General features: G+C 48.2%; 1 pseudogene; it reads left to right on the top strand.

Moving 5' to 3' along the window:
- Window positions 1-21,346: 21,346 nt before the first annotated feature.
- Window positions 21,347-22,228, top strand: LOC116535505 (annotated as a pseudogene).
- Window positions 22,229-23,122: the final 894 nt, after the last annotated feature.

Here is a 23,122-nt window from a genome sequence, read left to right as displayed (position 1 = left end):
AAAATTACGTTATTAGAATATGCCCATCATCTAGCTCCGTCTTGGAAATCCCCTCTGCACTCAGCACCTAACCCCACCCTTGGAAATCCCCTCTGCACTCAGCCCTTAGCCCGCCTTGGAAATCCCACCTACCTACCAATAGCAGCTCACCCCGTCCACATCCTGTTTCTCCAAATCCAAACGCCTTCACTCCCTATAAAACCCCACTCCTGAGAGGAGTCGAGTGTGACTGGCCCCTCTCCCCGGGACCACGGAACCTTGCCCGGGAGCTGAATAAATTGGCATCTAATTTTCCTGTGCTGGCCCTCAGTTTCCTCGTTTTTAACTCAGCAATAAACCTACAGAGAATAAACTTTACAGTCCCGGGGCAGTCAAACGGTGTGAGGAAGAGACCCCCCACCTGGTGGGCGGTGGAGCCCATGCTTCAGGCTTGAGGTTTCCTTCTTGGATGGGAGTACCTGTGGTGTAAGAGGCACCCTCCTCGGCCCTGGTCTTTGTCACATTTCCTGAGCTCCTGGGTTCCCCCAGCCCCAGCCTCCAAAGGCCTGAGGCTGAGCTTTGCCCTTGGGTTCCCCCCACAACCTTTTCCTCCCCTTCGGGCCCCACACCCCACCTAGTCTTGGCTGGTCCCCCAACCCCATCCCACCTCAACAGTCTTCAGCTGTGCTGCCCATAGGGACAGCAGGGGCATGGGGCCCCATGAGCATCTAGTCCAACTCCCTCATTTCACAGATGAGGACACTGACCCCAGGGTCCAGGGCATGGCCGTACACTCAATGCCATGCCCCCTACAAGGGCCCCGTGGCCTCACATGAGCAAGTTGGAGTCTCTGAGGGCTGAGGAGTTGGGCAGGGCAGGTTGGGCACCTGCTGTGTGAGGGCGGGAGGGTTGGTGGGAGATATGCCCTCCAAAAACAGGTGAGTGTCTGAGGTTCTGTGGCCCCCTGGGGGCATCCACAAGTTCGTGGCTCCTTAGACTCCAAGGACGAAGAGGTATCTATGTGGGTCAGGGGCCTACCTATCCACTCGCCCTGCCCAAAGCATTTCCAAGTCCCCTGGGACTTACCACCGGCCTGCCTGCTGGAGAGGACAGCTGCTGCATCCCACACCTGCCCCCACTGACCCCTATCCCACGGCCAGCCTTGATGGCAGTGGATATGGTGGTAGGGAAAGAGACAATGAGGAAGTGTGGTCAAGTATCGACTTAGAAGTCTCCAGATGGAGCCGGGAAGTGCTAGACCACCAGTGAGGCTGGTGTGTGCAGCCAGCGAGCCGAGCTGTATTCAGCCCCTGGTGGGATGCAACTGAAATGCGTTCCCAGTGAACCGCTCCCCCCCAGCCCCACACTGACGGGCTGGCTCTAACCACTTATAGGAGCTAACAGGGCAGGCAATGGGACAACCCTACTGCCTCTAATGCAGTAGATTAACACAGGGCCAACCCTCATATCAGAGTGGTTTTCCAGTTACCTGTGAGAGATCAGCTGATCACTGGAGCTTGGGAGATTTCCAGGATTTCTATAAAGCCCTCTTCTGCCATCTCAGTCCCTTTCCAGGCTGAGCAGTGGCAAAGCCAAGTCTTAGTCCTCTGGGCCCGGGCCTCCCTGCATGATTTCCAAGACTAATGTGGAGTGCAATGTCAACCCACCAACCAACTGCCCACATTTCCCCTCCTGGTGAGTGAAGCCAAGCCATTTCATTTCTGTGTTTGAAACCCATGTAAAAGAGACAGAGATTGTCAGTTTTGGAAACTGCCTCTGTCCCTTCAGCCCTGGAACCTCAGCCCTCATCTGGTGAGCATGGGGTCTGGACTCACAGTTTAGCCCCCCAAACAGCCAGATAAGGCACCAAACTGAAAGGTTACAAATGAGAAGCCTCATCCCCCATGTCCCTCAGTGATTTGGCTTCTTGTGTACCTAGCTCTCGTCTCAGCTTAATAGGTAATAGATTTACATGGCTCAAATTCAAAGCATGCCAAAGGGCTCCAGAGAGAAGGCTCTGTCCTGTGGCCTCCCTCCACAGGGTAATCCTCTCTCAAATTCACCAGATCACTGCCTCCAGACAGGGAGACACTGGATCCTCTTTCATCATGGTTGCTTTCTTACCCTTCCCGAATTCCTTCCCAAGCATAGCTATATCCTTTCCACTGCTACATAACCGTCCCATTTTAGTCGGTCAGGGAGATGGTTTCAAGACGCCTTCTTCCCTGCAGTGATTGGCTGTGCGTCAAGCAACGGGACCCAGACCAAATCCCTGGGTGCTGCCCAGCTGTCCCATCCCTCTAAGACGGTGCCAGACACTGGCCCATACAGGGGGCTGTGGAACAGATTACCTCCAGCTCTAGAATTTGTTTTCTCAAAAAGAAATAAGGCAATAATGTCTTATAAAAAGAGGTGAATAACTTTAAGCCTGTAAACCCCAACCATCTGTAAGAGCACCCCATCTTACAGAAAAGCATGAGTGAGAGCTACGTGCTGAGAAGAGTCTGGAAAGGAACCCTGTTTCCAAGAAGAGTCCCTCATAGCATGATGGGATAAGTCCTTAGTGAACTACCAACCAAAACAAAAACACAGTACCAAAAAAGAAGATTCCTGCTTTGGAATCCCTATACTGCCATGTCAAAGTATTGAGAGGGCGCATCTCTTACGTTGACAGTAAGGACCTTGATGACTTATTAGTGAATAAAAAGCCAGAAGAAGACATGAAGGACAAGAACTTACACATTTAACATTTTGGCACAGGTCAAGTAACTACAATAGCCTATATCCCAGACAGACAAGACAAAATATATTTAGAATACATGCGAAAAGTATTGATGCAGAAATGGACATTTCTCAGAATAAGAGATGACTTTACAGATACCATACAGAATATATGATCTCATGAAGACACAGGAGATGTGGTGGGGGCTGTGGGCGAGCAATAGAAAATAAATTTCCTGGCTGGGTGCAGTGGCTCATGTCTGTAATCCCAGCACTTTGGGAGGCCAAGGCCAGGAGTTCAAGACCAGCCTGAGCAACATGGTGAGACCCTGGTCTATACAAAAAAATTTTTTTTAAAGTTTCTTGTGACCCCACTAGGAAGTTTCTACACAGCTGTGCAAGCCTACCCTCTTGGAAAGCATTCTATAGACATTCTGTAACATCATGGAACATCTAAAGGCAAGTAGTACCAGTGGGGGAAAGAGGAAGAGCCGCTGTGAGATAAAAAAGCAACGAAAATGACAAGACACAGGAGACACCGAACAGAGTCTTGGCCTCTGAACCAAACTCAAAAAGAACAAAAACATCAGAACCAACTTTAAAAAATCAGAACACCCAACAACATCAGTGTTTTACTACGGGAAGGATAAGGAAATAAATTCAAATGGAGTGAAGAATGAACAACTTGACGAGAAGTCTATGGATCCAGTCTAAGAGAAGAATCAAAATCCAACTATATTGGAAGGAGCTTCAGAGAAGGACAAAGACCTAGACACCCATGGAGAGAACTCCATGGATCCAATCCAAGAGGAGGTGAATAAAAACCAGGATTCAGATAAAGAAGCTTCACTAATGATGACTAAAATAAAATCGTGTGAGCAGGTGAAGAAAAAAAAATTTCTTGGACCTAGAAATGAATCCAAGATGAACTCTAAAGAGAACATCTACAGAGAAAAGTAACACCTTTAAGGTCATTGGAGACCTAAATAAACAAAGAGACTGACCGTGTCTCTGGATTGTGCTGGTAACACTTCTCCTACCTGGTTGATAATTCAGCACAGTCCCAGTTGAAATTCCAACAGATTTTTCTATGGGAATTGACAACCTAATTCCAACATTTATGTGAGACTCTAAATGACCAAGAAGAGTCAAAACATTTTCTCGAAGAGGGCAAGGTGTGAGGACTTGCTTCCTCAATGTCAAGACACATTGTCAAGCTACACAATTAAGGCAAAGTGGAATCAGAACATGGCAAACAGACCAGTGGAAAAGAGAGTAATCCAGAAACAGACCTCTCCACACACATGGACACAATATGAGACTGGGGGAGCACTGAAATCCATGCGAAATGAAGAACTATTCAACTAGGGGTTCTGGGCAGCCGGCTACCATGTAAGCAGAAAGATCAAACTGGACCCGATTTAAATCCCACACAAAAGTCAGTTCTATGAAGATTAGAGCCATAAAGAAAAGACCACACAAAGACCTTAAAATATGATATAGAAGAAAATCATCTCTATGATTTAAGTAAGGTAAAATAAGTACATACAATAAGGAAAGATTGACACACTGATATTAGTAAGACACCAAAAGAATAAAAGACATGCTACAGTTTCTGCAAGTCATCTTAATGCAAGTAAGCCCCCAAATTGGGGCTTGGCCTGAGAAGGTTCTTGGCTTTGCACAGGAAGTAATTTGGGAGTGACCCAACAGAGAAAAGTGAAAGCAAAGCAAGTTTGTGAGAGCAGCAGAGCACAGAAAAGCGGGTTTCATAAACAGAGCACCCATACAGATGGGTGGGGTTTAGAGAGCTACCCCATAGGCAGAGAAACGCTCCTGGACTACCAGCTATCTATATTTACAGCTACTTCTTAATTATATGTGAAATAAGGGTCAGGTTATTCATGAATTTTCTAGAAAAGGGACCCAGAGTTCCTGGATCTGAGGGTTCCTCCACCTTTTAAACCACATAAGATAACTTTCGGGTACTGTCATGGCATTTGTAAATTGTCATGGTGCCGGTGGGAATGTCTTTTAGCATGCATTATCACCAGCATATAACAAGCAGTGAGGGCAACTAGAGGTCACCTTTGTCGCCATCTTGGTTTCAGCTGATTTCTTTACTGCATCCTGTTCTAACCAGATTCTGTTTTGATCAGCAGGGTCGTGACCAAGGTCTTGACCACTGCTTGGGAAACAAGTTCTGCTGATCTCCTACTTCAACATTATGGACAAAAGCCTCCTACCCAGAACATACAAGAAATGCCAACAGATACTAGGAAATCCTATAAACACTGAGCAAAGGACTTTAGAAGCCACTTCACAAAACAGAATATCCAAATGGAAAAGGCGTTTATCCTCAGTAGAAATCAGGGAAATAAGAACCACCATGCATATCACTGCCAGCCCCATCAGCTGTGACTAACATGCCCACAACCCCACTTCCTAGGTGTATCTATCCTGGAGAAACTTGCATCTGGAAGCAACCCAATGTCCATCAAGGATAGAATAAATTATACTTATTCATTCATGGAATATTCAACAGCAGTGAAGATAACAAGCTATAGGTACAAACATCACCATGGACAAATCTCATAAACATACTGAGCAAAAGCCAACAGATATATATAATGCAGTTCCATTTATATAAAGTTTGAAAACAAGACTCCCCAAACTACATTGTTCAGAGGACCATGTGTAGGTGGGAAAATCGTGATGAAAACCAGGAAATGATTTCTATCATGGTCAGGACAGCGGTTCCCCTGGCCAGGGGCATTAGAGAGGTGATGAGGTGCTGCAGTATTTTTCTCTCTCTTCTTACAAGTGACTATGTATATTTATTAAAACTTAGGCATTTTTCTGTGTGTATCTTATATTCCCTGATACAAAAGTTAACATACCAGAAGGAAGTGAAGAGCACCATCACCAGGGCGACTGTTGGGTACTGTGCCATGCAGAGGCGCTGCTCAACTGCCCCATCCCTCTAAGACCTTGCCCACACTGGCCCATACAGGGAGCTGTTCCCACTTTGCTGGCCTCTCCCCAGCCCACCCCAGCCTCCCTGAGCTGAACTGAAATACTAAAGTGTTTCTGCTGGCAGTGGGGGCCCTTCTTCCTCACCTCGTTTCCCCATGAGGTGCTTATGCCCCTGAACAAGCACCCCCTTAGTGACCCCCACCTAGTTTTTCTGGGCCCTGCTTTGCTGTGTGCTCCCTGCCCTCTGGCATGTGCTATGACCTCACAACTGTGGTGGAGACCCCAGGATTGGAATGGGAAGAAAGGCGTGTTCTGTTTAAGCCCCCTTAAATCCAGCAGAGGCTTTGAGCTTTGAGTCCTCACGAGTAACCACATAAAGTCTGAGGCTTTGGGGATGCCTGATGTGTGCACGGAGGCTTCATGGGGACCACGCTGGCTTCTGGCCTTGGCAGTTCCCCACAGTGCTTTGGAGCTGTGAGCTGGTGCTTACAGTCTTAGGGTTGGCTTTTAACTAGTGGCCCAGGCTGGAGGGTCCACCTTGCTGACATAAAGCAAGGTCCACATGGGGGGTATGACCTGGGCAGCTCAAGACAGTGCTTTGGGAGGGCTCACAGCTCAGATCCATGTTCTCGGAGTCCCACACGGGCCTCCCTTGATCCAAACAGGGACAGTGCAGAGGAGGCTACAGAAGAGTCCAGACCTCTGAGGCACGAATGGAGGAGAGAAGGCCCAGGCTTGCTGCCTTTACTGTGTTCTCGGCCAGGTCTGAGGTCACCACTTCCAGCTGCAAATGCAGAAAGGGGCCGGGGCGCTCTGGTATGAGTTTTGTGCCACCCATAGTGGAGTTGTGCCAGATGAGCCGTCCCCAAAGCCTCCTGCCAGAACAGGGACTGGGGAGGGTCCCTCCTGAACCCACAAAGCACATCCCTAGGCCTGCAGAGTTGGTCCCCTCTGTGCGACTCAGCTTGGCTGCAGATGTGCCTTTTGTTTTTATTTACAGTTTGTTTTTATTTGTTTTTTCTTTTCAGAGACAGGGTCTCTGTTGCCCGTGCTACAATGCAGTGGTGTGATCGAGCTCACAGTAACCTTGAACTCCTGGGTTTACGCCATCTTCCCGCCTCTTGAGTGGCTGAGACTATAGTCTTGTACCACCATGTCCAGCTAATTATATTTTTACTTTTGTAGAGACACGATTTCCCCAGGCCAGCCTCAAGTGATCCTCCGACCTTAGCATTCCAGAATATTACAGGGACTACAGGTATGAGCCACCGTGCACGGCTATTACATACATTTTGACCCAAGAGTTGGGAGACTAAAGTCGTGGCTTTGCCCACAGGGCAAGAGTTTGTTAATGGACAACAGTATTAAAAGGAATTGGGCCCTTCAGAGAATATGCTATTTTCTCGGGTTGAGACAGAGAAACAATGAAATTAATACACATCCCAAAGCTAGCAAGGGCCATACAAATGGCTTGTGCTGAGAACCGTCTGTCCCAGGGAATTGGGTTTACTCGGGAGATCCAGAAGGAACTGGAATGGTTTGAAAAACACACCACAGTCTTACTCTTAGAATGGGAGCAGGCTGAGCAGAAATGAAGGGGCGTGGGGCCCCGCAGTGGGCCAGACCATCTCAGGGGACAGGAAAGCTCCCTGATGCCAGGGGAGGGCAGATGTTTGGGAATAGACAAGGTCATCGCCAGGGAGCCAGGTGACTCCGAGCACTCTTGAGGGGGCCATTCAATGCTACAGACAGCGACTCTGTAAGAACCAGAGGCAGTTCCACGAGCCGGGGCAGCTCTGAGAGGCTGTAGGGAATTTGGACAAATTCAAGGACAGAAAATCAATATCAAACATTGAACATATTTTGGGGTGCACTTGGGGACAGCACAGTTACTGCGGGTGGGTGTCTGGAGTTGCTCGGGCCCCAAGGGAATGCATTTTTTAAATGTAGGGATTCGGTGTCAAGGAGGGCTCAGTGTTGTCCTCCCTGAGGAGAGCACGGCCAGTCAGTAGAGAAGGGCTGATGGCAGGGAGGGTGGCCATGACCGCCATCTCTTGGGTGCAGCTGTGGGACTGTTTCAACAGTGATTCATATGGCAAACCTGGGGTTTCCTGGTTTTGCTTTCTGTTGCCAGGGGAGACCCCCAAGTGACAAAATCTAGAGGAATATGTCAGAAAAAGCAAAGAGAAAGTAAAAGGAGGGAAGGCACTGGGGTTGAACACAAATGATCAGCCCTCCGTGTGAAGGCTGCCAGCAGCCGCGTGAGGAAGAACTGCTGTGGACATCTGTCCTTAACTGCTGACAAGTGTGCTGCAGACACAGTGCTGCTCAGGGCCGGGAGCAACCCCAGTGGAGGACAGCCAGTGTCCTCAGAGCCAGTGGAACACAGCCGCTGCTCCACGGCCCTCAGCTCAGCAACCTGCCAGGCTGCGCTCCACAGCCTGGGGCAGGATGTCTTAGGGCTGAAGACACCCATGCAATGGGCACACACAGGGAAGTGGAAATGATGAGATTTCACACATAGGAACAGGAGAAGGTATTATAAATAAGACCCAGGCAGGTGATGATACGCTCAAGGAGGACAGTTCCTTCCTGCTCACCCAGCGGGGTTGCCGGGGCTAATGCTATAACCTTACACCTGGTCAGCTCTGCTGTGGAGTCTAGGCTTTGCCTGTCTTCCCTGTCTACTCTCCCTCCATCAGCTGCCAGGGCATTCCTGCTGGGCTACCTAGGTGGCAGGAGGAGAGGTCTACACGGCGCTGGGTCCTAGATCCTGGACACATCTCATGGCCTTCAGGCTGCTCTAAGGACTTCCCTGCAGTTGGTGAGCAGAAGGCTGAGGCTGTCACCATCTGGTTATTCCTAGTAACTCTAGGTCTTTTAAAACTGGAGCACGTGGCAGGCTAGTGAAAATGCTGAGCCACCCAGCCCTCCCGCACCCACTGGGTAGGTAAGCACAGAGCCTTGGAGAGAAATTCACACCACTGGGCTCTGACAAACTCTGGGCTCTCTTTGAATGCTTTGGGCTTGAATCCTTTGACCTTAAGACTCTTTTTTCCCTGTGGACTTTAACTTAAAAGGGCAAGGGAACTTAATTTTTTGACTCGAATTTGACCTTAGGAAATATATGAAAGACATTTCTAGGTTGACTTTGTATCTGGGTATCTGGCATTTTATATATTTGCAGAACCCCTGACCCAAATTTGAACTCTGAGGTTGGACCTAATTTAGGATGGGAAAGTAGGAAGAGTAGGAAAATAATTTGTAGTTTGGGGTCCAAGCTACCCTTGGAATTAAATAGCATTGAAGGCTGACCCATTCCAAGTCCTCGGTGGGGGGAGTCTAGGCTGTCCCCAGGTCTCCAAGGGGGAGTGGATAATACAGGGGCAACTGGGCTTAGCAAGTAGCAGCAATATCACTGACCTCTAAGTTCAGGAGCAGGTGGCATTTTCAACTCAGCTCCTTGCGTGTTCCCTTGGAATTTGGCCGCTTTACCAGGTGGGTGTCCAGTGGTGCCCTCTCTAATCTAGGGTGAAGCAGCACAGGCTGCCCAACTTGTGAAGGTCTCTCTCCATCACCCCAGACCCCTAGGGAGCTCCCAACTGGCTGCTGATGAGATCAGACCTCCTGCCTTCTTCTGGGCCCTAAGAAGTGCTGGCCTATGTGGTCCCCACCCTTCCCCCGGGACTCCTCCCTCTTTTTCATCCCCAACGCTATAGTCAGCCTCAGCATCACTCTCCTGACTTCCACAAGCCTGTTCCAGATACCTATGCCTATTTTCTATATCCTATACCTATTTTCTCTTCTTAAAATGAACCCTGAACTATCATTTTAGGTAATTTTTTTAAACGACCCACTCTGTCCATATTATAAGAGGCAGAATATGTTCTGATAGTGGAGGCCATGGGGATCGGGAGAGGGAAGAGGAGAGCTAACAACGGATACCACCCACTGTCCATGCTGTGAGTCTGCAGTCCCCTGCTGCTGGGGCCTCTGCAGGGAGTTGGCAACCCTGATCCCTGGGCCCAGAGACTGAGTGAGACTTTGGCCCTGCAGTCCCTTGCTGAGTCAGACCCCTGGCTGATCCCTGCCTGGTGGGCTCCCAGAGCCCCCCTGCTGCAGCCCCTGCTGAGTATCCTTCTGCATGCACTTTCTACCCTTGAGGGACCCTCCTCTTGGTCCCCCCAACCTCAGCGGTTCTCTTCCCTGCAGGCCCCTGGAGGGGCAGGCCAGGCAAACCCAGCAGCGGGGGCCTGGCTGTATCAGGACAGCAACTCAGTTTTCCAGGCGCAGGCTCTAGGGTGCCCATGTGTTGAGGTCAGTTCCTCTGACTCTCAAGCCAGGGTTCTGACGGTGCCTGCCTCCATCGGGGTGCAGGAGGTTGGCCTGGGCAGGGCTCGTCCTCCTAAGGCAGGGTCAGTGTTGAGTAAAGGCCCAAACCATTTTCCCAATCAGGTAAGGTCAGGCCCAGGCCTGGGTCCAGGGCCTCTTGAGTCCACTTCCGCACTTTGGCCAAAAGGGTCATGAGGGGTGAGTGGACTTTTCCAATTTCCCAAGCAATTTCCCCAGGTGTTATCTCGTGTTATCCTCATGAGGACCACCCTGTGAGGTAGGAATTAGCAGCCCTGCTTTAAAGGGGAAACCGAGGTAAAGTATGAGGCTTTCCTGGCAGGGCCAGCCTGCGGCACAGCAGCAGGGGGACAGTAGGATGGCCCGAGCTGGTGCCCCTCACTAACCGCCCTCCCTTCCAAACTACAGTGTATTCCTGATTATTCTACTCATTTTCTCTCCCTCTTCCCCTCCCCTGCTGCCATGCTTTTTATGCAAGAGTTTTATGCAAGAGTTTTCAATAGCTCCTCCCAACAGTCTTATAAGGCAGTGTAAAGGTGACCAGACATGGAGCCCCGAGAGTTCCCTTGGGGTTCCCAAAGGCATGTATAGGATCCAAGGTGCTTTTTCTGGCTCCCACTCTGCCTTCTTTCAAGAAGTGCACCTGGGGTTAAAAGTTCAGCTTTGACAGCCTCCTGTGCGTGTGCAGGAGAACACAGAGCAGGCTAGAGCCCGGCTCAGGGCCAGAGAATCTCATCCTACTCAGAGGAGGGTTCTTTTGGGGGCTGGGTACAAATCTCAGAGCCTCCCCACTGTATGTGTTGAGAGGGTGAGATGGGATGCGTTGGGGGAAGAGGGGACTGCAACGGGTTCAGCTGCAATTATTCAGAGTGGAGGTGGTTTAAAAGACCACACTATGTTCACCGTTCAGGGGCCCTCTGCCTTGGGAGGAGTCCTATCAATGCTTTTGCCATGTGCTTTTGGAAATTATGTGGAAGATACTTGTTGGTTGAGGCCCACTGTCTCAGTTCACATTCTTCCTCTGTCACATACCTGTCCTGTTGCAATGGCTGTGGCTATTTTGGATATGGCTGAGAAGGCAAAATTGGGGGATCATCTTGCATGGGTTTAGTGGGATAGATTTCCGGGCTTTGAAGTCACTTCTGTATCTACTTAAATTGCTATAGTTATCTTTGTGTATAAAAGGCTTCTGGTTGATGCAGGTGAACTCCCATATTGGGACTCAGCCGGGGAGGGTTCTTGGCTTTGCGCCGTGACGAATTCAGCAGCAGAAACACAGAGAAAACTGAAGGCAAAGTGAGTATATTCCAGTTTGCTGCTCCATAGACAGAGCTGGGCGAACCCATAGGTAGAACAGCACTCCAATATTTCTGGCAAACTATAGTTATACCCACTGTTAATTATAAGTTAAATAAGGGACAGGTTATTCATGAACTTTCTGGAAAAGAAACGAGAAGTCCCTGGAACCATATAAAATCATTCCTGGGTTATTGCCATGGCATCATTTGTAAACTGTCATGGCCCTGGTGGGTGTATCTTATGCAAATGCATTATAATTCCTAATCTGAGCTGATTTTGGCTATTCTTTATTATTGTTATGTCTTGATCAGCAGGGTTTTAACCTGTGCTTGGAAAAGTCCTGCTGATCTCCTACCTCACAGGGATATGCCTACTGCCAAAGGAGAGACAGAATTGTCTTTCTATTCTCTCCGTAGGAAATATTACAAAATCACTGTCACACAAAAATGTGATCAAAGAGTCTGCAGCCAAAAAATATGAGGGAACAGAATATTTTAAATGAGAAGTTGTTTCTGGCACTTAGTAAAAATGTCATATTTTTTTTTTCCTGGAGTTTGTGGTGTTTGTCAGCTTTTCAAAATTTGTCATTTCTTAATCTAAATAATCATTTTATATAGAAAAAAATTACTCATCAGTGTTGATGATGCCCTGGTTTTCTGTTCAGTTTTGTTTTCCAATCAATTTTTCATCTAAGACTCAATATTCCCCTCCAATTCTTCAGCCAAGACCCATCCTCCCCTCCAACTCTTCACCCAAGACTCAATCTTCCCCTCCAACTCTTCAAGACTCAGTCCTCCCCTCCCAGTGCTCACTGATGATCCTCTTATCAGCTATTAATGGGGTCTCAAACATTCTCCATGGCTCTGTTCTCACACCATGCAATCTGCTAATCTTTATAAACTGAAGACCCCACTTAAATGCATTTAAAGTATAATGTGACCCAATAGCTTCTTTACCCCAAGCTTATTGCTTCCTATGAGAATCATCACCCTCAAGTCAAACATGAAGAAACTGAGGCCAAGGCCAATGCTAAGGCTGATGGAAGTCACCGATGTTGAAGATGACACAGCATGACACAAGGGATTAAGTCAAGGATATTGATGAGATCAAGACAGTTGCTGTGCTTTGTCCCAAGGCCATTCCGGTTGGTGACAAAATAATAATCTGTCTCTAACAGATTCCTTGCCAGGGCTTCTCCCTCAGAGCAGCTGCCTCCTACTGGAGCCAGCAATGCCTTGGTTTATATAGTTTCACTCATAGGCTGTCTTAGCTCTACTTAAGCAGGAAAGAGCTGAAATGACTTGCCCAAGATCACTCAGCCAATAAGCGACAGATGCAGGTTTCAAATCCGGGTCCCTGGACTCAGGGAAGAGCCAAAACAGACTGGCAGTTGATCAAAGTGACACAGCCTTCCTGGTAAAGGGTACAGTGAGGAGAAATTAACAACAGGAGGCTCTGGCCAGAACAGGCTGCCTCCAATTTTCTTACCAGTGGCCCCCAAAGCCACGTGAGCTGGGCTTTCTGACAACACTTTATTGCATTTGCAGACCTTACATGCTTTATACATGCTTTTAGTATCTCACTGGGTCTCTAACAACCCCAGGAGGGGGCAGAGCAGTAATTATTTCATAGATGGCAAAACAGCTTCACAAAAACATTGGGAGCTCAATAATTTCCCTATTGAGATGTACCCCCCCCCAGGAGCTGTTCACTTACATCAGGTTCTGTAAGGAGAAAACCAACAAGGTCTTCTCTGAGGGATGTGGGCTTAAACCCCAAGATACCCTGCACCATTTTGTAACCCTCCTGACATTTCATAAACCCTGATCAGAGTAAAACATTCCATGAGGGTTCGGGCCATAAAAACAATACTGCCTAACCACCTAACGACAGGAACATCCCTATCACATCCTGCTGGACAAGGAGCCAAGAAACAGCTTCATCAACATGCTGGGCAGCAAGCCATACGGCCCTCCCTCCCCACATCCAGACCTGTAACTGACAGAGCAGGAGCACTGCCATCTTGAACACCACCATTCTAAGTTCCCCCTTAATTAAGAGCTGCCTAAATCCAGCCCCAAAACATCAGCCAAATGGCTAATGTCAGCATACCCAGAAACATTTCAACCCTAAGATAAACCCCTTTCTGATCAGAAACATGCCAACCCCAAGATAGCCTCCTCTCCGACCAGAGATATTCCCACCCTGCAATAAAATTTCCCTCACATGAAACATTCTGAACCTATGATAAGTCGCCTTCCAAAACCCTTAAATATCCTTAGTTTGTAAGAGTGTGGCCTAACTCAGCCAGCAGCCCCTCTCAGGTTTGTCTAAACTCGTCCCTGTTGACTGTCCAGCCGCCCTTCGTGTGGCTTTCCTCTTTTATTCTTAAAATAACTATTCCAGTCTGTGAGCAGGATGCATGCTCTGACACTAAGCTTGTCCCCCCTCCACAGGTTTGTCCTGGCCATAAACCTGTGTTGCTGTTAAGCCGCCAACTTTTTTTTTTTCTTTTAATATATTTCTGTCCTGTCTCATGGCACTGTGAGCTCTTTCAGATTCTTTCTTTAACCCTCACCTTCCCTTCAAAATCCAAGAAGGATGAATTTCTCCCATCTCCCTTCTTCAAAACCTAAGAAGGATCAAATCAAGATACAGGGTCAAACCCAAGGAGTAGATTCAATGAGAAGTCTCCCTACTGACAAAGGTTACTAAGGATGGGGTTTTCTCTGGACCCCCTAGTCTTAGACATAGTCCACCACAGCCAAAAGCCCTTAAAATAAGATTGCAGTGCTTCTGGCATAGCCAAAGACAGACTTCTCTTAAAAGCAACGCCTAGCTCTCCACAGGCTGTGCCCTCATTGTTAGTCCAAGCTGTATTAGTCTGTAAATCTCTCCGCCATTCTGTAGACCCTGGTCAGAGTGAAACATTCTACCGGGGTTTGGGGCTTTCAGTAACACCTTGCCCAATTGTCTGACTTCTTTATCACATCCTGTTGGACAAAGGTTTAAGGAATATTTTTATCAACATCCTCTTGGGCTAAGTCCTACCGTCCAGACCCCTCTCGTTATGATTTTTCCAGCCTGTAAGTGGTAGTGGGGCTTTGGCATTGCGTTGGTCCCCACCTCGCTAGGCTGTGTTAATACACCTGTGTTGTAGAGTCTTGATCAACTCTCTTTCACCCTCATCTTTTTTTCAAACCTAACACTCCTGTGTCCTCTCCCTCGCCTCCCCCTGGCATCCCTTGCCTCTGTCCCTCTGTCCCTCTTTCCCCTCCTTAACCCGAAGGGAAATCTCCCCCGAAGGTAAAGTTTACATCTCCCAGGGATTAAGAGGGAGCTTGAGGCACCAGAAAGAGCTGCAGTCACAGCCACCTAAGAAAGCCATCTCCGAGGTCTCCTCCTGTCCAGGAGCTGGGCTCCCGTCTCAGACCAAGACGGCTCTTGTTTCTTTTCCTTTCTAGCCCCCACTCCCCACCCACCCCTTTTCTGCTCTCTAGCAGGGGCTCGTTATGGTTTACAGGGCTGGGGAACGATGCCTCTCCTGCCCTCCATTTCTGCCATCTCCCTTCTTTCCCCTCCACTTTTTCTGAGTCCACCCCTCTTCCCCTCTCCTTCCCTCCCTCTGGGACGCTGCACAGTTCCTTCCACCGACACGGCCTGGGACTCCAGGCTCCCTCTGAAGGCACGGAGGCAGCTCCTTCCCTCCCCCCGGCCCGAGCTTTCGGCCCTTGATTCAAAACAATCCGAGGTCCCGAGGCCCTTCCCTTTCCAGCTCTGCGCTCCCCAGTCCCGGGAAGTTTTCCCGCCCCTTCCCTGCAGCTCCCGAGGCCACCCGGACACAGGGAGCCATTCGGCGGCGCCCTCGGAGGCCCTGGGTACACTGGCGGATGGTCACCGCCTCCTAACGGCGCAGCGAACGCCCGTTGCCCGCTGCCCGTTTCCGGTGGCCGGTAGCATCCCCAGCATGCTCTGCGCGGGGGCGGGGCCTCAAGAGGCCAGGGGAAGGCGGAACTGGCGTGGTCAAACAGCCCATCAGCCTCTAGCCTGCTCCGTGCGGGGACGGGGACGGGGGCGGGGCGGGGGCGGGGCGGGGGCGGAGCTTCAAGGGGCCAGGTGAAGGCGGAACTGGCGTGGTCAAACCAGCCCATCAGCCTCCAGCCGGCCCCCGTGCCGGGGCGGGGACGGGGGCGGGGTTCCCTGGGGCGGGGCTCGGTTTGGGCATCCTTCTGGCGTCTTGCCCCTGGGTTCTCTGAGATGCTCCCACGCAGATGTGTGGGCCTATTTCGCTCATTTCCGCTCTATATGCTGTTCCATTCTCTTGTAATGGACGTTTGGAGTGTTGCCAATTTTTTGCTATTATATAGATTGTAATAGCATATTAAATAACATCTTGAGCAGTTTGATTGTAATAACATTAAATATAGCATCTTGAACATACAGTTTGAGCATGCCAACCTGATGGGTGTGGAATGTAATATTCATTATAACTTTGATTTTCATTTCCTTGCTTTCAGTAAGTTTGAGCTTTTAAAAAATGTGATTATTGGCTACACTGTTTCATGTTCTGAGAATTGCCTGTTTATATATATTTTTTGCCCATTTTTCTATTGGGTTGTGTTTTTTTTCTTATTGATTGGTAGTTCTTTACAAATTCATGGATACCAGTCTTTTACTAGTTCAGTGCATTAATTGCAAATATTTGTACCTATTCTGTGACTTACTCCCTTTCCACACCCAATTTCTAGGGTGTTTTTTTTTGAAGCACAAATTTGAAATCATAACACAGGCGACTATCAATCTTTTCCTTTATGATTTGAGCATTTTGTGTCGTCCTTAAGAACTCAGGCGCTGTCCCAAGGTCATAGAGACATTCTCCTGTATTTTCTACTGATTCGCCCACCATATTTAGGTCCATCTGTACTAATTTTTATGTATGATATGACATAGGGATCCTACTTTATTGCATTACCCAAAAAATGAGACAGGTGTCTCAATCAATAAAGGTTAATTTAGCCAAAGTTTGAGGACACGCCCAGGAAAAACAAAAGTCTCAGGTCCTAATGTTAACACCCCACACTTAGTAGAAATGACCTTCAAGGTTCTCAATAGCAGGGATGTGGTTGAAGAAGAAAAGGAAGACATAGGGTTTGTAGATGGCAGTAGCTTCCTGAAAGAGGTGGAAGGAGGGCAGAATATGCAATTGTCTCCTTGTGGGAAACCATAGAGGCCAGAAGCCTCCCTGCCCAAACTTCAGCCCCAAAGACAGAGATAATAAATAGCCTTAACCAGAGCCCTGGCACTAAGAAAAGGCAAGGCCTTATTTATACAGATGTGAGATACGTGTTCTCTGTGATCCACGCTCATGGTGCAATCAGGTAAGAAAAGGGACTTCTAAATGCCAATGACAAATCAAATGTGCAACATAAATATTGGCACTACTGCAGGTGGTGGAAATCACTAGGCAGATTGCTGGGGTCATCTAATGGGGGACTTTGGAATAATGAAGGGGAGCAACCTGGCACATACAGGGAGGGAAAGTCCTTGCTTCCTTCAGTATCTCTTAATGAATATAAACCAAGACACTCCCCTAGGGAATTACAGGAAGCCATGTAAGAGGGATATCATCAGAGTTCTCTCTCAGAGGGTTGGGCCCTAAATAAGAAAGGCAGGATTTGGGTGCCCAGAAATCTGAGTTGGGCTACTATAAATTCTGCCCATGATTTCTCCATCTATGGCAAGGAGGCTAGGCACACCTGGCTCCTCAGGATAATAATACCCCAAAATTGAAGAAAATGATAGGTAAAGTGGCTGTCCAATGTGTCTATTGTCAGAGAAACAATTCTCAAACCAGACCTGCCATACCTTCCTTGGCCAAAGTGGTATAATTCAGGGGAATCACGCAAGGGGAGGACTGGCACAGTGGCTCCATGGCTTCCAGAGGATTTAAATATCCCCTGGTGCTTTGTTTTCTTGACGCTTTTACTGGTTGGATGGAGGCTTTTCCATGTTGGACTGAAAAGGTGGAAGCCATGAAGGCTTTACTAAGGGAGTTTACCCCTCGAATCAGTCTCCCTAAGTCAGTCCAGGATGCTAATGGACCCACATTCATTTCTAACATAGTGGTAAAAACCTCCCAGGCCTTGGTCATATAGTGGAAGTGGCTTGTAGCCTGGAGACCAAACTGGTTGGGAAACACTGAAAGGTCCAATAGAACTCCCAAAGGTAGCTTAGCCAAGTCCTGCCAGGAGGCCCAAGAGAATTGGTTAAGGCTGTTACCCATACTCTTGGCCCAAGTATGGGTAGCACTCAGAGGAAGAATGGGACTTAGCCCCTTTGAGATGTTATATGGGGCCGGGTGTGGTGGCTCACGCCTGTAATCCCAGCACTTAGGGAGGCTGAGGCAGGTTGATCACTTGAGGTCAGGAGTTCGAGACCAGCCTGGCCAACATGGTAAAACCCCATCTCTACTAAAAATACAGAAAATTAGCCAGGTGTAGTGGCATGTGCCTGTAATCCCAGCTACTCAGGAGGCTGAGGCAGGAGAATCATTTGAACCCAGGAGGCAGAGGTTGCAGCGAGCTGAGATCACACCACTGTACTCCAGCCTGGGGGACAGTGCAAGACTCTGTCAGAAAGAAAGAAAAAGAAAGAAAGAGAGAGAGATATACGGAGCTGGGCATAGTGACTCACACCTGTATTCCCAGCACTTTGAGAGGCCTAGGTGGGAGGATCATTTAAGCCCAGGAGTTTGAGACCAGCATGAGCAAAATAGTGAGACTTCATCTCTATTAAAATAGTAATAATAAAAACCCAGTGTGGTGGTGCGCGCCTGTGATCTCAGCTACTTGTGAGGCAGAGGGAGGAACATTGCTTGAAGCCACGGAGGTCAAGGCTGCAGTGAGCCGTGATGACGCCACTGCACTCCAACCCGGACGACAGAGTCAGACAGCCTGTCTCCAAAAAAAAAAAGAAAGAAAAAGAAAGAAAGAAAGAAAAAGGAAGGAAGGAAGAAGGAAGGAAGGAAGGAAGAAAGAAATGTTACATGTAAGGCGTTATCTAGGCACAGCCAAGCCCTCCTCTTGCCCAGATAGAGAGGTTATAGAAAGGGTGATAACACCATTGCACTCCAGGCTGGGTGACAAGAGTGAAAATCCATCTGAAAAAAAAAGAAAGGGGGTGAAGCATATCATGTTATTCATCTGGAGTCAGTGGTTGCTGCTGTCAACTGCCTTGGCAACCCCAGCCTCCTGGTCTGCTCTGGGGTAAAACTTCATCTGTTCAACTCAGGAGACTGGATATACCTCAGGACCCAGAAGGCCGAGTCCCCGGGGACCAGCTCAGTCCTGTATGGATGGGGCATCTTTTATTTCTACAGTTTCTCGTCTCCACACCAGCAGAGAGGGGCTCACAGGACCCTGCAGGGCTGGACCCTGTAATCCCAGCTACTCGGGAAGCGGAGGCCAGAGAATCGCTTGAACCTCACTGCAGAGGTTCCAGTGAGCCGGGACGTGCCGCTGCACTCCAGCCTGGGCAACAGAGTGAGACTCTGCTCAAAAAAAATAAAAATAAATAAATAAAACAAACTTTAGGAAAAAGCTGTCAGGAAACAGGATTGAAGGGAGGAAAAGCAGTACCTTTTGCCTTTTTCCTCTTATAAAGTTGAGTATACTCCAAATAGGAGGCATGGATTCACTTCTTTTGAGTGTTTGGCTGCCCTATGCCTACTGGCATCTCTGAACCTTTCATTCCTGGATTGAGTGATCCGTGGATTACGAGGACTTCTTTTTTTTTTTTTTTTTTTTTTGAGACGGGGTTTCACTCATGTTACCCAGGCTGGAGTGCAATGGCGCGATCTCGGCTCACCACAACCTCCGCCTCCTGGGTTCAGGCAATTCTCCTGCCTCAGCCTCCTGAGTAGCTGGGATTATAGGCACGCACCACCATGCCCAGATAATTTTTTATATTTTTAGTAGAGACGGGGTTTCACCATGTTGACCAGGATGGTCTCGATCTCTTGACCTCGTGATCCACTCGCCTCGGCCTCCCAAAGTGCTGGGATTACAGGCTTGAGCCACCGCGCCCGGCCTATGAGGACTTCTTAAGTGCACAATGCGATGCCATGACAGCTACATAAAGGAACTAACTAGAAATCTTGGAGCATATATATCTTCAACAGGTAAAAGAGGCATATCCTCGGCCAACTAACAAGACTTGCCATCCTTTTTGGCCAGGAGATTAGGTGTAAATCAAGGTTTTCAGAAGAAAGGCCGCACTGTCACCTTGCTGGCAAAGACCTTAGGAAGTGCAGTCATGCACTGCATTTCCGTGTTTTGGTCAACGACGGACCGAATATACGATGGTGTCCCCATAAGATTATAATGCAGGTGAATCACCACACCTGTCATCCCAGCACGTTGGGAGGCCGAGGCGGGTGGATCATTTGAGCCCGGGAGTTTGAGACCAGCCTGGGCAATATGGTGAAACCCTATCTCTATAAAAAATACAAAATAAGCCAGGCATGGTGGTGCTTGCCTGTAGTCCCAGCTACTTGGAAAGCTGAGGTGGGAGACTCACCAGAGCCCAGGAAAGTCGAAGCTGCAGCGAGCCGTGGTCGTGCCACTGCACTCCAGCCTGGGCAACAGTGAGACCTTGTCTCAAAAAAAAAAAAAAGAGGCTGGGCGCGGTGGCTCAAGCCTGTAATCCCAGTACTTAGGGAGGCCGAGGCGGGTGGATCACGAGGTCAAGAGATCGAAACCATCCTGGTCAACATGGTGAAACCCCGTCTCTACTAAAAATACAAAAAATTAGCTGGGCATGGTGGTGCGTGCCTGTAATCCCAGCTACTCAGGAGGCTGAGGCAGGAGAATTGCCTGAACCCAGGAGGCGGAGGTTGCGGTGAGCCGAGATCGCGCCATTGCACTCCAGCCTGGGTAACAAGAGTGAAACTCCGTCTCAAAAAAAAAAAAAAAAAAAGATTATAATGCCTAATGCCATGTTTTTACTGTAGCTTTTCAGCTTTTCTATGTTTGGAAATGTTTAGTACAAAAATGCTTACCATTGTGTAGGCCGGGACTGACTGGTGAGCAGGTCCCCAACCCCATGACACCACCCTACCCAGCCTGGCGCCGCTTGATGGAGCAGGAGTGGCTCACTCCGGGCAGCCATTGCAGGGGATGAGGCTGCCCTGGAAGGAGCTGGGGCCCGCGAGGGGTCGAGCATCCCTCTTCTCAGCTCGCTGGCCAGGCTCCTGCTTCCCCGCTCCCCCTGCCTAGCCGCCCCCGCCCCCTGTGACCTCTGGCCACTTCTGCCATGTTCATCAGATGAATTTTTCTACGCCTTTAATCATGCCCAACAAACATTAAAAAAAAAAAAAATGGAAAACTGTTTGAAACGTAAACAGTTGTGCCATGTAATTTTGGTTGCTGGTGATGGCAGAATTCCAGCTCACAGATTGGTGTTCTCCTCTGTCTCAGACTGTTTTGCTGCCGTGTTTACTAATGATGCCAGAGAAGCAAGATAAGAAATAAAAACGGAAGGAATAGAACCAAATTCATCAGGGTCCTTCATCCAGTATGCTTGTACAGGCTGCCTTGAATTAGGTGAAGATAACGCTGAGTGCCTGCTGCTATCTACAGCTTGCCTTCTTCCTTTTTTTTTTTTTTTTTTTTTGTTGTTGTTGTTGTTGTTTGTTTGTTTTGAGACAGAGCCTTGCTTGCTCTGTTGCCCAGGCTGGAGTGGGAGATGTCGCAATCTCGGCTCACGGCAACCTCCACTTCCGGGTTCAAGCAATTCTCCTGCCGCAGCCTCCCGAGTGCTGGGATTACAGGCGCCTGCCACCACGCCCGGCTAATTTTGTGTATTTTTAGTAGAGATGGGGTTTCACCATGTTGGCCAGGCTGGTCTAAAACCTCTGACCTCAAGTTATCCACTCACCTCAGCCTCCCAAAATGCTGGAATTACAAGCGTGAGCCACTGTGCCCAGCCGCACGCTGTGAGTTTTTAATGAAATAGCTTCACCCCTCCAACTGTCTTGAAATTCATTCTTTTGCTGATGCCCAAGGTTGTACAGATTTGCACAAAGTGGCTCACAGTTCTACGACTGAGCATTTCGTGGAAGTAATCAGAAACCAGGAATTTGTATTATTACCAGCCAGTGAAATTGCAAAGCTCTAGGCTAGTGATGACATGAACATTCCTGATGAGGAGACAATTTTGAATGCACTTCTTCCTTGGGCCCGTCATGATTTGCTACAGACAGAAAGATCGAAGCAAACTTTTGGCTTATATTAGGCCACCTCTTCTTGCACCACAGTTCCTGGCAGACATGGAAAATAATGTACTTTTTGGGGATGATACAGAATGTCAGAAACTCATTACGGAAGCAGTGAAACCATTTATTACCAGAGAGACGACTATGGTAGAAAGTCCTCAGACAAGACCTAGGAAGTCAACTGTTGGCGCATTCTTTGTAGGTGAGAGAATGGGTTCAACCAAAGGAGCAACAAGCATTGAAAAGCATGATCTCTGTACAAATGTGTGGACTCCAGCAGCAAATGTGAATGGGAGGAGGCTGCCGTTCGGCGATGACAAACCGTGTGTGGTTGGGGGAAGATGTGGACTGAAGACTTCGAATACTCCAGAGTGCTACAGCCCCAAACATAGTGATGCCACCTGTGTCCACACATAGACCTGGCCTGTGGCTGTACTGGAAGGTCCCATGTATACCACAGGAGGGCATGAGGGCTGGGGCTTTCTGAACACAGTGGAAATCTGGGGCCCTCAGGCTCACCAGTGGAATTTTGTTGCTACTATGTCTACCCCTAGAAGCACGGTTGGTGTGGCAGTACTAAGTGGAAAACTTTATGCAGTTGGTGGTTGTGATGGAAGTTCTTGTCTCCAATCATTGGGATTTTTTTTTTTTTTTGAGATGGAGTCTCGCTGTCACCAGCCTGGAGTGCAGTGGTGCGATCTCGGCTCACTGCAGCCTCCATCTCTGGGTTGAAGCGATTCTCCTGCCTCAGCCTCCCAAGAAGCTGGGACTACAGGTGTGCGCCATGACGGACAGGCGTACCTTAATACAGTGGAGGCTTATGATCCCCAGGCAAATGAGTGGACGCAGTTTGCACCACTGTGCCTAGGAAGAGTTGGAGTGTGTGTTGCGACTGTAAAATTATAATTTAGTGCTCTGTTTTCTACATGAAGACACCCACTTCCTTTATTCATTTAGTACAATTATTCAACTATCAATGAATACATTTTTAGTAAATGTGCATTGCCTCAATCCTGGGCACAAAGTGCATGATCTCAGAGCAAAGATGGTAAAGCAAGGGAGGAAGGAGTGGGTAGACCAGGATTAATTACTTTCATTTCTCATTCATTGAACACCTGCAGCTGGTAGACTGTGAACACACATTCCTGATGTAATATATGAGGACAAACTCACGGCTCTGGAACATAACCCAGTGCTAACTGGGAATTTCATTTATTCAGTCAAGCACATCTCACTCACATCCAGATTTATTTTCTAACAGGGCAAACACACCAGATGGAATTCTAAAATGTTGCTTTTTGTAAGTTTATCATACATGAGTTGCAGTAATTTGTTTGCTTGTTTGTTTAATCACAACCACTATTTCAATGATATACGAAAGATAACACTATTTAGTTTTTTTTAAAGAAACATCTGCATTATATGTGTGTTGGTTGTGGATTTTGTTTCTAAAACTGGCTTAGTCCAATAAATAAAGAAAAGCATTAAAGACTTAAAGCAACAATAACCAAATACAAACATGAT

Source organism: Sapajus apella, unplaced genomic scaffold (genome assembly GCF_009761245.1).
Source record: "Sapajus apella isolate SASKATOON/1434 unplaced genomic scaffold, GSC_monkey_1.0 scaffold95, whole genome shotgun sequence".
NCBI lineage: Eukaryota > Metazoa > Chordata > Mammalia > Primates > Cebidae > Sapajus > Sapajus apella.
Note: the sequence above shows the minus strand (reverse complement) of the source record. Positions and strands in the feature narration are given on the sequence as shown.